The sequence below is a fragment of the Erinaceus europaeus genome, chromosome 23 (genome assembly GCF_950295315.1).
Source record: "Erinaceus europaeus chromosome 23, mEriEur2.1, whole genome shotgun sequence".
NCBI lineage: Eukaryota > Metazoa > Chordata > Mammalia > Eulipotyphla > Erinaceidae > Erinaceus > Erinaceus europaeus.
This window is the reverse complement of record NC_080184.1, coordinates 3,547,776-3,563,762: the sequence shown is the minus strand read 5'-3', so window position 1 is coordinate 3,563,762 and position 15,987 is coordinate 3,547,776.

Here is a 15,987-nt window from a genome sequence, read left to right as displayed (position 1 = left end):
GGGATAAAGAACAGGAAAGCTATCAGGGGAGGGGATGGGATACGGAGTTCTGGTGGTGGGAACTGTGTGGAGTTGTACCCCTCTTATCCTATGGTTTTTGTCAGTGTTTCCTTTTTATAAATAAAATAAAATAAAATACACTAGGCCCATAAAGTCCATGAAGTGCAGCCCCACGAGATAAACATTTATCAGCAGAGATCTAGGTTACTGAGGGCTGTAGGGGAAGTCTAGATCTTACCGGCTAACTGAGTCGCATGTGCTCAGTTCCCAGGAACGGAAGCATGGCCGAGATGCGTCTGAGCAGGAGAAGAAGCAGGAACCTAAGAGCCCCTGACTTTCGTCTGTCTGTGCTTTTAAGTCCGTTTCATCCACCCACAATCCCTGTGCACTTGAGCATATCATGGTATATTCATGTCACTTGAGTGCTGTACCCGACTTTCTATGGTCAGCAGGTTTGGTAAATCACAATTTTCCACTTCTTAGTACAGAGATGGACAAAGATGCTCAGAGTCTATACTGAGGAATGGAAACCAAGTCAAATCTTCATCTTTCTAAGGTTTCCTCTCAGGCCCTGACTTGGCTCCCAAAAGCGCAGCTGCAACAACTGGGTTATCAGATAAGGTCCTGTTAACCTGAAGACATGTGATCTGGTATCTGAGTCTAACCCAGGGGTGGGCCATCACTTAAGGAAGCTCAGGGGGTTGGGCGGTAGCACAGCAGGTTAAGCGCAGGTGGCGCAAAGCACAAGGACCGGCATAAGGATCCAGGTTCGAGCCCCCGGCTCCCCACCTGCAGGGGAGTCCCTTCACAGGTGGTGAAGCAGGTCTGCAGGTGTCTGTCTTTCTCTCCCTCTCTCTGTTTCCCCTCCTCTCTCCATTTCTCTCTGTCCTATCCTGTCGGGCTGGCTTTGCCGGCGGAGACAGACGACCCGGGACTCATGGTTGAGCTGTACGCAGTATCTCTTTATTCATGCAGGACGCAGCACAATCTAAGCCGAGCTAAACTAAACTAACAACTAACTGAAAACAATCTTGTCCATATATATATATATATATATATATATATATATATATATATATATATTAGCCAAGTAGCGTGGGGACAGGATGTGACATAGAGAGGGTGGAGAGAAAAGTGACTGGTGAAAATCAGGGTGTGACAAGGAGAGGGGGCGGAGCAAAAACACATCATGAACCAGTGGGGATTAAACCAATGCCATGCAGTGGTTATGTAAATAGAATACAGTGGTTATGTAAATAGAATGCACTGTTAAGCAGGGGGGATTAAACCAAATGAAACAGAAGGGGTTTTTAAAAGCAGAATTAGAAGCATACCAACACTATCCAACAATGAACAACATCAACAACAATAATAATAACCCCAACAAGGGCAACAAAGGGGGAAAAAGTGGCCTCCAGGAATAGTGGATTCATGGTGCAGGCACTGAGCCCCAGCAATAACCCTGGAAGCAAAAAAAAAAAAAAAAAAAGGAAGCTCAGAACAGAGACTGACAGAGGTATCCCTGAATTCAGATGGCTCTTGGTGGTGACCATGGCATGTCTAGAGTGTTGGGCTGTTGCAATCCAGGTTTCAGCTTGTTGTGTTCTGGTGAGAAGTTTGCAGAGGAGAGTTTTAACTGCTCAGCATGGGTCCAAACAAGACCTGTGAATGATGAACTAGGACAAATTTACCCTATGCCTTAATTTAGTAATCTTATCAACTTCAACCCCAAAGACTTAGACCAATCATGAGGCATCTGCTGGAGAAGGATTAGGAGCTCTGGAGAAAAGTAACAAGTAACAGCTGTTTGATTAGAATTATACAGTACAGTGGTCCGGGAGGTGGCACAGTGGCTAAGACACTAGACTCTCAAGCATGAGGTCCCGAGTTCGATCCCCGGCAGCATATGTACCAGAATGATGGCTGTTTTTTCTCTCTTCCTATCTTTCTCATAAATAAATAAATAAATAAATAAATTCTTTAAAAAAGAATTATATAGTGCAAAAAATTTAAATATATAAAGTCCTCTGTATTGAGAATTAACCCTTTAAGGGTGTGTTACAGTGAGTGTTTCACTATTGTTCATCTAGTTGGGTAGTAAGGCATGCCGATTACATGTTAGGAGAAATAATCAATGATCTAGAAATATATTCAGGGCATTGTCGGCCAAATATATTATAAGGAATACCCTTAGCAGCGAAGGCAGAGAAAGCATTCACAAGCATGGGCTGTTTTATGTGTGACAGGTGGCATGTATAAATTTAGCCTGTGACAGTGTCCACAGAGATAGGAACAAATTTTAGCTTAGCAAACTGAAACATCTATTTGTCAAAATCAGTGATAAAAGTGTTCTGAATAAAACACCCATAAGGCGGGGGGTTGGGGGGGAGTCGGGTGGCAGCGCAGCGGGTTAAGTGCACGTGGCGCAAAGCTCAGGGACCAGCTTATTTATCTATTTTCCCTTTTGTTGCCTGTGTTGTGTATTATTGTTGTAGTTATTATTGTTGTCATCGTTGTTGGATAGGACAGAGAGAAATGGAGAGAGGAGGGGAGACAGAGAGGAGGAGAGAAAGCTAGACACCTGCAGACCTGCTTCACCGCTTGTGAAGTGACCCCTCTGCAGGTGGGGAGCTGAAGGCTCGAACCGGGATCCTTGTGCTGGTCCTTGCGCTTTGCGCCGTGTGCGCTTAACTCACTGCGCTACCACCCAGACCCAATAGGGTATAGGAATTATACCCTATAACTTTTCAGCTCAGGTGCCATGGGGCAAATGATAAATTTTAATTTGTCCTGCATGGCCAGTACCAATAATTCTAGAATGTGATTGAACACTAGAGATGTTAATTAGAGCACAGTGACAAAACATCAATAAAACCTTTGGGGAGAGGACCCCAAACACTGGTAGGTACAGTTTCTATTTTTTCTCTTTAGGTTACAAGACATAGGCATATATAATAGCTCACCACAGTCAACAATGGCTTCTAGGATAAATTTGAGTCAGTACATATATACATATATCATATTCAAATAAATCACTTCCCCATAGAGAGACTAGAAGGTTAAAGACATAAATGATACAGTGAGGCAATCCCTTAAGATTTATGCCTGTCCAAGATGGGTCGGAGAATTTGGGTTCATTGTTCTTAATAGCTGCATAGTATTCCACTGTGTATATATACCACAACTTTCTCAGCCACTCATCTGTTGTTGGGCACCTGGGTTGCTTCCAGGTTTTGGCTATTATGAATTGTGTCAGAGCCCTTCCCCACTAGGGAAAGAGAGAGACAGTCTGGGAGTATGGGTCGACCTGTCAACGTCCATGTTCAGCGGGGAAGCAATTCCAGAAGCCAGACCTTCCACCTTCTGCATCCCACAATGACCCTGGGTCCATACTTCCAGAGGGATAAAGAATAGGAAAGCTATCAGGGGAGGGGATGGGATACGGAGTTCTGGTGGTGGGAACTGTGTGGAGTTGTATCCCTCTTATCCTATGGTTTAGTCAATGTTTCCTTTTTATAAATAAAAAATTTTTAAAAAGATCCATGCCTGTCGTAAGTGACTACCCTTCAGAGTCATCCAACATTCCTCATTCCTTTGCAGGCTGGAGGGCCAGGACCCGAGATTTTTGTTATCTGGCAAAGAGTTATCTCCTGCGTAAGTTCTGGATGGACAGTGGATAGCCCAGTGAAAGCCTCTTTTATAGAGTGGGCACTTGGTTAAGGGAGGTTTTGAATATCTGTCATCTCCAGATACCTTATAATCAATTTATTTGAGATTCACTTTCCAATTCTTTTATATTTATTTTTTTTTAATTTAAGAAAGGAGACATTAACAAAATCATAGGATGGGGGGGGTACAACTCCACATAATTCGCTCCACCCAATCTCCATATCCCATCCCCTCCCCAATAGCTTTCCCATTCTCTATCCCTCTGGGAGCATGGACCCAGGATCGTTGTGGGTTGCAGAAGGTAGAAGGTCTGGCTTCTGGAATTACTTCCCCGCTGAACATGGGCGTTGACTGGTCGGTCCATGCTCCCAGTCTGCCTCTCTCTTTCCCTCGTAGGGTGGGTCTCTGGGGAAGCGGAGCTCCAGAACACATTGGTGGGGTCTTCAGTCCAGGGAAGCCTGGCCAGCATCCTGGTGGCATCTGGAACCTGGTGGCTGAAAAGAGAGTTAACATACAAAGCCAAACAAATTGTTGAAGAATCATGGACCCAAAGGTTAGAATAGTGGAGATGAAGTGTTGGGGGTTACTCACTGCAAACTCTAGTGTACTACTGCTTAGGTATATATTACTACTCAGGTATATATTTTGCCCTAGTTTATGGATACGTGTGAACATATGCTCTATCTCCTGGAACCTGGTCTATATCTAGGTTTTGGGACTTTGTTAGGAAGTGAACCACCTGGGATGGAATTAGAGAATACTGTGAAAGGAAAGGTCTCACCCGAGTGACGAAGCTGAAGGGTTGTCGTTTGTAAATAGCGCTCATGATTATGTCTAAAACAAACCTTGTTTTGCATGGGCTGTACTGAGCCCGCCACATATGTGGCCTGATTTGACACAGTCATACCATGTGCTTTATGGGTTTGAGTCTGTACCTCAATACATGCTTTTATCATCTGAGCAATACTTAAACCAACATCTTTAAGTGGCCCAAGAATTCCTTTACAATCTTGGTTTGCATTATCATAGGCTAATTGCTTAATTAGAATTTTGGCTGCTTCTTTATTGTCTATTTGTCTACTGATAGCTTCTTGGAGCCTGTCCACAAATTCCCTGTAGGGTTCTGTGGTTTTCTGAGAAACACAGCTGGAAGTCTCTACATGAGTGCTAGGTAACTTGTCACTTACTCTGATTCCTGATTGTCCAGCAAGGCACCTGTCCTTTTTTCTTTTTCTTTCTTTTTTTTTTTTTTTTTAATTTCTTTACTGGGGAATTAATGTTCTACATTTGACAGTAAATACAATAGTTTGTACATGCATAACATTTCCCAGTTTTCCACATAACAATACAACCCCTACTAGGTCCTCTGTCATCCTTTTTGGACCTGTATTCTCCCCCTACCCCACCCATCCCAGAGTCTTTGACTTTGGTGCCATATGCCAATTCCAGTTCAGGTTCTACTTGTATTTTCTCTTCTGATCTTGTTTTTCAACTTCTGCCTGAGAGTGAGATCATCCCATCTTCATCTTTCTGTTTCTGACTTATTTCACTTAACATGAATTTTTCAAGGTCCATCCAAGATGGGCTGAAAATGGTGAAGTCACCATTTTTTACAGCTGAGTAGTATTCCATTGTGTAGATAGACCACAACTTGCTCAGCCACTCATCTGCTGTTGGACACCTGGGTTTCTTCCAGGCTTTGGCTATTACAAATTGTGCTGCCAAGAACATATGTGTACACAGATCTTTTTGGATGGGTGTGTTGGCCTGTCCTTTTTTCTAATGTTCACTGGGAGAAATAAAGGCACTCTTACCCATTAACTGACTGGGTGAGATATCTCTAGGAATCTTATCTGGCCAAGTTTTATAGTCCATCTCAGTTCCTTCCCTTGTAGGGTGCAAGGGAAAAGCATTAAATTCAAGGCATCACTCAGTAACACTTTTGAAAGGAATTTTTCTGTTTTTTATCACTGGTAGCAGGCAAACCCGGGTTCATAGTGAGTGAAGGCAAAGGAGAATGAGGAGGAGGAGGAGTAAGAAGGGGTTGAGTGAGTCACGTGGCACAGTAAGAAGCGGTGGTTGTGGAAAAGAATCTGATGTAAAAGGAAGAGGTGGAGCAGTGGAAGAAGGGGAAGAAAAAGTAGAATGTTGTTGTGGTGGTCTGGTGTCCGGCTGCACCGCGGAGAAGAGAGCGGACGTCCAGAGCAAAGGGGTACACAAATCTTTATTATAGGATGGGGGGGGAGGTTTGGTTCAGACCACGTGGAGCCAGCCAGCAATGGCCGACCACGGGGGGAGAGCAGGGAGCGAGACCTCAGAGAGGGAGAGCCGAGAGCCCAGAGAGAGAGAGGGGAGGGGTGAGGGGGCTTTTTATTGGGCGACAACCAGAGGTGACGTGTAGGGCCAGGATTGGTTGAAGGGGGCAATGCTAGGGTTTCCCGAGTTGTAGTGAAACCTGGGGGCGGAGACTGCCTCAGAGTAGCTCCTCAGCAACAATAGAAAAGGAAGAAAAGGAGACAGGCCTAGAGAAAGGATTTCCATAAATTAAAAATGGCGCCATGACACCCCCCCCCCCCATTCTTTGTTAAAGCCATGGATAGCCAGGCATGGAAAAGTTTATTAGGTAGCTACAGGCCCAGCAGAAAATTGTGAGGATGTTTGGGTTTCAGGCATGCCAGAAATAGTTTGTGTCTGAGAAGTGGAGGAGGAAGGAAAAGTGGATTTGGAAACAAATGGAGAAGGAGGATTTAGGGAATAGTCTTGTAAAGAAGTTTGTAATTGCATTAGAGCAAATAGGCAGAGATTATAGGTCTGAAGTTGTTTATACAACTTCAGACCTATAATATGTAATAAATATGTAATAAATATGTATAGTAATAATAATAATATGTAATAAATAATAATAATAAATAATATGTAATAAATAATAATAATAAATATGTAATAAATATGTAATAATATGTAATAAATATGTATAGTGTGACTATACATATTTATTTATTTGTTTATTATTTACAAAAAGGAAACATTGACAAAACCAAAGGATAAGAGGCATACAACTCTACACAATTCCCACCACCAGAACTCCATATCCCCTCCCCTCCCCTGATAGCTTTCCTATTCTTTATCCCTCTGGGAGCATGGATCCAGGGTCATTGTGGGATGCAGAAGGTGGAAGGTCTGGCTTCTGTAATTGCTTCCCCGCTGAACATGGGCGTTGACAGGTCGATCCATACTCCCAGCCTGCCTCTCTCTTTCCCTAGTGGGGCAGGGCTCTGGGGAAGCGGGGCTCTAGGACACATTGGTGGGGTTGTCTGTCCAGGGAAGTCTGGTCAGCATCATAGAAGCAGCTGGAACCTGGTGGCTGAAAAGAGAATTAGCATATAAAGCCATACAAATTGTTGACTAATCTCGAGGGGTACGATTTCATACAATTACCACCACCAGAGTTCCCTGTCCCATCCCCTCCATTGAAAGCTTCCCTATTCTTTATCCCTCTGGGAGTATGGACCAAAGATCTTTCTGGGGTGCAGAAGGTGGGAGGTTTGACTTCTGTATTTGCTCCTCTGCAGGACATGGATAATGGCAGGTGGATCCATACTCCCAGCCTCTCTCTCTCTTTCCCTATTGGGGCAGGGCTCTGGGGAGGTGGGGCTCCAGGACACACTGGTGGGGTCGTCTGCCCAGGGAAGTCAGGTTGGGGTTATGGTAGCATCTGCACCTTGGTAGCTAAAAAGCATTAAGATATAAAGCAGAAAAAACTGTTTAATAGTCAGGAACCCAAAGGTGGTAGTAGAGAAGATGAAATTAGGGGTCTTTAGGTGGCAAGAAGCTTGGAAGTCTATTTTAGGTCTATTCCAAGGGGCCCATGACTTTACTGATTTTTGCCTGAGCCCAATAGCTAACATGCAGATGGGCTAAAGGTATTGTCTGGGGAGATGGTGTCAGAGTTGGAAAAAGAACTAGAAAGCTGGATCAGGGCAGAGAGTAGCTCCCAAATATGAGGAAAGTATATAAATACTGTTAACTATAAACCCCATCGATCGGACCCAGGGCCCATGTCTTTTCCTATTTAGCACAGGAGCCTGTGTGTCCTCTGCATCCCTGTCAGTGGGCTGGTTTTTTAGAACTTTCCTCCCCCCTCCTACCCACACACATCCACTCCAGGATTGAATTTAGACAAAAGGATGCAGGGGGCCAGAGGAAGTGGGGGGGGGGCTCTGTCACGTGTCCCTCTCCTTCCCCTCTGCGGAGTCAACCCAGGTCTCAGGCTGATTTGAGGGCTTAAAAAAAAAAAGCAACCGGATGTGGGTCTCTCTTGCCAGTTCTTCTTTTAGCTTGGGGATCTGGGGTGCCACCCCTTCTTGCCTCCCTCCTCAGGTGGGGTGGGGTCCCCCCTTGAGGCTCCACCCCAGCCCCACCCCTCAACCTCAATCCTATGGACAGACTGCACCCACCCCTCTCAAAATACTTCCTCTCAAGGCCAATGATGGGAGTCCTGACTCTGACAGCCCTCCACAGCCCAGACCTCCACCTCATCATCCCTGCCCCTCCCCGACTGTCCATCAGCCCGCTACCCCCAGTTCCAATAAAGACAGAAAGGAAGGGGGTTTGGAAGCCAGGGCTGGGTGGGCTGGGGGAATCTAAACAGACAGAAGGAACATCCAATCCCTGGGGGCTCCTAGGTGGAGATGATTGTGAAAATGGGGTTCATGGAAGCCAGTGGAGAGAGGGTCCCATTTTGGGGGGTGGGGGTGGTGGTGTCCTAGACTTTGTAGGGTGTTTAGAACACCATCCTTGACCTCCCTTATCTCTAGTAACTGGGAGAACATATCTCCTTTTGGCAAAGGGAGGGAGTTGTCAAATGGAGGTGCAGGGGGTGGGGAGGACCACCCCCAGTTGAGAATGGCTCAAACTGGGGAGAAATGATGGGGAGAACAGAAGAAAGGAAGGGACTGGGTCCAGCCTTCAACACTTAAGGAAATACTGGAGCCAGGTGGCGGCACATCTGGTTAAGTGCTCACACTACAGTGCGCAAGGACCTGGGTTCAAGCCCCTGGTTCCCCACCTGCAGGAGGGAAGCTTTACGAGTGGCGAAGTAGGTCTCTCTCTCTCTCTCTCTCTCTCTCTCTATTTCTCTCTTTCTCCTTCTGTTCCTCTCCCTTTCTCAATTTCTCTCTGGCTTAGGAAAAGAGTGAGAGACAGAGATAGAGAAACAGAGACAGAGACACAGAGACAGAGAGGGACCCAGAAGCATCATTCTGGCTCATGGGCATTGGGGATAGGACTTAGGATCTTAACAACAACAATAATAACTACAACAACAGTGATAGAAAACAAGGGCAACAAAGGAGAAAATAAAAAAAAATTAAAAAGAACTTATGATCTTACATCTGTGTGCCCTGAGGTCCTTCACTAAACCATCCTCTCCCCCTTTCTGAAAGTTTCTTTGGCTTTTGTGTTTTTTTTCTCTGATGGGGACAAAGTCTCTATTGCTCTCTCTAGAGAATGGGAAGGCTATCAGGGGAGGGGATGGGATCAGGGGATCGGGTTATGGGAATTGTGTGGAATTGTACCCTCTTATTCTATGGTTTTGTTAATGTCTCCTTTCTTAAATAAAAAAAAAACTATTTATTTACTGGCTACGACAAAGAAACTGAGGGGAGATGGAGAGGTGGAGAGACAGACAGACACCTGCAGCCCTGCCTTGCCACTTGAGAAGCTTCCCCCCTGCAGATGGGGACTGGGGGCTTGAACCCGCGTCCTTGAGCATTATAACATTTTGTGCTCAACTGATGTTCCACCACCCAGTCTTCCTCCCTCCCTTCTTTCCTTCTCCCCCCTTCATTCCTTCTTTTCTATTTCTTCCTTCTTTCTGTGGAAGGGGAGAGAGAGAGACAGAGACAGAAAGAGAGGGGGATAGATAGAAGAGGTTGGGTGGTGGTGCACCTGGTTGAGCGCACATGTTACAGTGTGCAAACCCCTGAGTTCAAGCCCTCAGTCCCCATCTGCAGGGAGAAAGTTTTTCAAGTGGTGAAGCAGGGCTGCAGGTTTCTCTCTGTCTCTCTTCCTCTCTATAATCACTTTCCCTCTCAATTTCTGGCTGTCTTTATCCAATAAATAAGTAAAGATAATATAATTTAATAATAAAAATAAAAGACATTTCTACTCTATATGGATGCAGAACCCATGCATAATAGACAACTGGAGATTTTATGAATATGCTATTTGATGTATTCACGTCTTAAAATTCAAAGAGAAGGAGGGAGGGAGGGAGGGAGGGAGGGAGAGAGGGAGAGAGAGGGAGAGAGAGAGAGAGAGAGAGAGAGAGAGAGAGAAAAGCAGAACCTCCCTCTGGTACATGCAATGCCAGAACTCAGGACCTCATGCTTGAGAATCCAACACCTTAACCACTACACCACCTCTGGGCTGCTATTTTATTGATTTTATTTTTTATTGATTTAATAATTATCAACAAGGTTGTAGGATGGGGGGGTACAATTCCACACAATCCCCACCACCAGAGGTCCATATCCTATACCCTTCATTAGAAGCTTTCCTATTCTTTATCCCTCTGGGAGCATGGACCCAGGATCATTATGGGGTGCAGAAGGTGAAGTCTGGCTTCTGTAATTGCTTCTCTACTGAATATGGGCATTGGAAGGTGGATCCATACCTACAGCCTGTCTCTCTCTTTCCCTAGTGGGGCAGGGCTCTGGGGAGGTGGGGCTCCAGGACACATTGGTGAGGTCGTCTGCCCAGGGAAGTCAGGTTGGTGTCATGGTAGCATCTGCAACTTGGTGGCTGAAAAGCATTAAGATATAAAGCAGAACAAATTGTTTAATAATCAGGAACCCAAAGATAGGAATAGAGCAGATGAGATTAGGGGTATTCGGGTGGGAAGAAGCTAGGAGGTCTATTTTAGGTATATATATATTTTTTTTAAATTTCTTTATTGGGGAATTAATGTCTTACATTCAACTATTTTAGGTATATTCTAATGGGTCCCGTGACTTCATTGCAGAGGTCACACAGGCTCCTGTGATGAATGTGGGATCCAGATCACATCGATGGGGTTCACAGTTAAGAATATGTATGGGAGTTGGGCGGTAGCGCAGCGGGTTAAGTGCACGTGGCACAAAGCCCAAGGACCAGAATAAGGATCCCGGTTCGAGCCCCCGGCTCCCCACCTACAGGGGAGTTGCTTCCCAGGCGGTGAAGCAGGTCTGCAGGTGTCTGTCTTTCTCTCCCTCTCTCTGTCTTCTCTTCCTCTCTCCATTTCTCACAGGCGGTGAAGCAAGTCTGCAGGTGTCTATCTTTCTCTCCCCCTCTCTGTCTTCCCCATACCCTCTCCATTTCTCTCTGTCCTATCCAACAACGATGACAACAATAATAACTACTACAATAACAAAAACAACAAGGGCAGCAAAAGGGAAAAAATAAACAAATAAAACATTAAAAATAAAAGAATATGTATATACTTTCCCCATATTTGGGAACTACTCTCTGCCCTGAGAGTAGTTTTCTAGTCCTATTAATCCTATTTCCAACTCTGACACCATCACCCAGACAATATCTTTATTCCACCTGCGTGTTGGCTGTCAAGTTCAGGCAAATATTAATTTTATGAAAGAGAGAGAGAGGGAGAGGGAGAGGGAGAGGGAGAGGGAGAGGGAGAGGGAGAGGGAGAGAGAGAGAGAGAGAGAGAGAGAGAGAGACATATGGGGAGAAACCAAAGCATCATTCTAGCATACCCAGTGCTGGGGATTGGACTCAGGACATCAAGTTCACAAGCCCTGTGCTCTGACCACTCCACCACCTCCCTGCCACTATATGTCCAGTGCAGTGAAACCCTCTCCACCTCCTGCTTCCAGAAGTTCCTCATCTCCTGGAGCTAAAACTCTGCTCCATGTAACCCTCATTTCCCCTGCCCCCCAAATCCACCTCTCAGCCCCCTGCTACCCCACTTGTATGGGACATTCTGGGGACCTCTGTGGGGTGGGGGTGATAACTCAAAATTTCTCCTGTTGGGACATGTTTTCAGGCACAAGGACCGGGGTTCAAGTCCCTGGTCCCCACCTGCAGGGGAGTGGGGGAAGCTTAATGAAAGGTGGAGCAGGGCTGCAGGTGTCTCTCTGTCTCCATTCCTGTCTCCTTCTCCCCTCTAAATTTATCTCTGTCTCTACGAAAGAAAGAACAAAACAGAATAGAACAGAACAGAATAGAATAGGATAGGATAGAATAGAGCCTATATTTATTTCCCCCAGTCCTGGAACCTCTATGGTGGGGCTCACTTTCCTGCATGCCTCTCCCAATTCATACCAAATGATATTGCATCCACTGATCCCCACCTAATCAATGCCACAATAAGGGCACCAAAAGGGAAAATAAATAAATATAAAAATTAAAAATAAATAAAAAATTTAATAAGAAATAGAATAGAATAGAATAGAATAGAATAAAATAGAATAATCATGAACCTAAAGGCTGGAATAGTTCAGATGAAGAGTTGGGGCGGGGGTCTCCATTTTGTAGATATTTTGTAGATAGCTAGTAGGCCTATTCTAGTTATATTCCAAAGGGCCCATGACTATATTAGTTTTTCTCATCCCCTAGAAGGGAAGAAGCCAGACCTTCCACTTTTGCACCCTACAATAACCTCAGGTCCATACTCCCAGAGGAATAAAGAATAGGAAAGCTATCAGGGGAGGGGATGGGATACAGAGTTCTAATGGTGGGAATTGTGGAGTTGTTCCCCTCTTATCCCATGACTTTGTCAAAATTTCCTTTTTATAAATAAAAAATAATAGAATAGAATAGGATAGGATAGGATAGGATAGGACAGAACAGAACAGAATAGAATAGAATAGAATAGAATAGAAAAAAGGAAGTGTATAAGGACCCAGGTTCAAGTCCCTGGCCTCTACCTGCAGGGGGGAAGTTTCACAAGCAGTGAATCAGGGCTGCAGGTATCTCTCTGTCTCTCCCCTTCTCTATTTCCCCTCCCCTCTCAATTCCTCTCAAGCCAAGCTGATGAGACCCAAATGGGCAGCAGGACAAAAAAGGAGGCTCTCCTGAAGGGTGATGGGACTAGGAGGAGAATTTCTCTCTGTCTCTAGCAAACAAAGAAAAGAATATAACAGAAAAAGAAAAGTGTACAAGGACCCAGGTTTGAGCCCCATCCCCACCTGCGGGGGCGGGGGGGGGGAAGCTTCTTAAGTTGTGGATCAGGGCTGCAGGTGTCTCTCTCTGTCTCCCTAACTCCTTCCTCTTCAATTTATCTCTGTCTCTATCCACTAAATCTAAATAGATGATAGATAGATAAACAGATAGACAGACAGATAGGCAGATAGATACAAAATATTGATTAAGGGGTGGGGAGAAGGCTTGGGAGGGGGATGCCTAGGAGAACTAGTTCAGACTAGAAGATGATTCAGGAACCTGTATGTTTCATGCTGACCACTTTGGGAGAAGCAGAGGACTTGCTGGAATTTTATTATGATTGTGTGTGTGTGTGTTAACTGTTTCTGGTTACTCCAAGCTTTTCTCCCCTGGGGTTTTGAAACCTCAAAATCCTGATTTGGAATTGTGCCTCCCTGCAAGGGGAGAAATCCAAGTGTTCTCTCGAAGTCTGGCTCCAGTGGCTTTACAGCTTTCTCTGATATTTTAACATTTATTTTATTTTTAAATTTTAATTTATTTCAATTATTATAATTACTATTATTAATTTTTGCAGAGCCTGCTCAGCTCTGGCTGATGGTGGTGCTAGGGATTGAACCTGGGACCTCAGAGCCTCAGGCAGGAGAGTCTTTTTTTGCAGAACCATTACGCCATGTCACTCATCCCTCTCCTATCGCAAAAAAAAAAAGAGAAATCTTTAAAAATACATTGTCCAGGAGAGAGAGAGAGAGAAGCCCTGCAAGTCCCGTGCCCTACTCATTGACATATCTCCCCAGACACCCCTTCCCTTGTCTTCACCTTGCATCTGAAACCATCCCAGATCTTCTTAGGCCTCAGTTTCCCCTCAGACAGGAGGCTGCTGGCGCCCTGCCCTGGAAGCCCTGGGGCACCCTGTCCCCTCCTCTCTGCCTGGCCAGGGAGACAGGCGCTCTGCCACAGACCCCCCAGCACCGGGGGGGGGGGGGAAGTGAGAATTCTCAAGAAGTGGGGTCATGCCCGAGTGGCAGCTGGTGGGGTGCAGCCAGGCGAGGGATGGGGATTTTGGGGAATCCCCCCAACACTCACACAAAGCCAAACATCACTGAGCTCCCCCACAAAGACAGAGACACAGCACAGTAAAAGCTGGGTCTCCTTGTCCTCTGCTCCCCCCAGACCCTTCACTTCACTCTCCTCCTTTACCCACACCCCTCTGGCCACCACGTCTCTGCTCTGAAGAAACCTTGTCCCCATCATCCATCCATTCATCCATCCATTCATCCATCCATCCATCCATCCATCCATCCATCCATCCATCCCATCCATCCATCCATCCATCCATCCATTCATCCACCCATCCATCCATCCATCCACCCTCCCATCCATCCATCCATCCATCCATCCATCCATCCATCCATCCCATCCATCCATCCATCCATCCATCCATCCATCCATCCATTCATCCACCCATCCATCCATCCATCCACCCTCCCATCCATCCATCCATCCATCCATCCATCCATCCATCCACTCAACCATCCACCCACCCACCCATCCATCCATCCATCCATCCACCCATCCATCCACCCATCCATCCATCCACCCACCCACCCACTCACCCATCCATCCATCCATCCATCCATCCATCCACCCACCCACCCACCCACTCACCCACCCACCCATCCATCCATCCATCCACCCAGTTAACATAGACTCACTCATTCATTCTGTCATTCATTCATTTTGTCATACATCCGTGCAGTTAACATTCAGTCACTCATTCTCTCATTTATTAGTTAATTAATTCAGTTACCACCTACTCACTCGTTCTCTCATTCATTAATTTCTGCTTTCAACCATTCACCCATCTCGTTAACATTCACTTATTCATTGTCTTGTTCATTAATTCATTCTCCATTCATTCACTTATTCAGTTAACATTCACTCACTCATTCTCTCATTCACTTGTTCATTCCTCATCCATCCAAGGTTCACTCACTCATTCTTTCATTCCTTCATTCATCCCTCTATCCATTCAGTTAACATTCATGGTAATCTGTGAACTTAACCAGGTGTGCCACTACCCAGCCCCTATAGTTAACATTCACTCATTTCCCCATCCATCCATCCAGTTAAGGTTCACTTAGTCATTCTTCTACTCATCTTCTACTTAGTCACTCACTCACCCCATCACACATACATTCATTTGCTCATTCAGTTAACATTCACTCATTCATTCATCCAATTATCCATTTACTCACTCCCTCCTTCAAATACTCCTTCATTCATGCACTCATCCATTCACTGACTAATTTATCCACTAATTCATCCATTCACTCCCTCATTCAAGCTGATTGTAAGAGAAAGAGAGAGAGAAAAAGAGAAAGAGAGAGAGAGAGAGAGGAAAAGAGACCCTAGCACTGAAGCTTCCTCCAATGTGATGGGCCTTGGTCAAGCACATGGCAAAACAGCACACTGTCCTGGCAAAATCTTAAAAAAATTTAATTAGTGATTTAATAATGATAAACAAGGTTGCCAGATAACAGGGGTACAAGTCCACACAATTCCCACCACCAGATGTCCGTATCCCATCCCTTCCACCGGAAGCTTCCCTATTCTTTAACCCTCTGGGAGTATGGACCCAGGGTCATTGTGGGATGCAGAAGGTGGAAGGTCTGGCTTCTGTAATTGCTTCCCTGCTGAACACGGGTGTTGGCAGGTGGATCCACACCCCCAGCCTGTCTCTCTCTTTCCCTAGTGGGGCAGGGCTCTGGGGAGGTGGGGCTCCAGGACACACTGGTGGGGTCGTCTGCCCAGGGGAGTCAGGTTGGTGTCATGGTAGCATCTGCAACGTGTTGGCTGAAAAGCATTAAGAGAGAAAGGAGAAGAAACCGTGTAATAATCAGGAACCTAAAGGTAGGAATAGGGCAGATGAAAGCAGGGGTCTTCAGGTGGGAAGAAACTAGGAAGTGTGTTTTAGGTATATTCCAAGGGACCCATGACTTAACTAATTTTTGCCACTTTTCTTTTCTCTCTCTTCCTCTCCCCATTATCCACCTCACCCATCCATCCTATCTTCCTTCCATCCATCCATCCTTTCTTCCTTCCATCCATCCATCCTTTCTTCCTTCCATCCATCCATCCATCCTTTCTTCCTTCCAT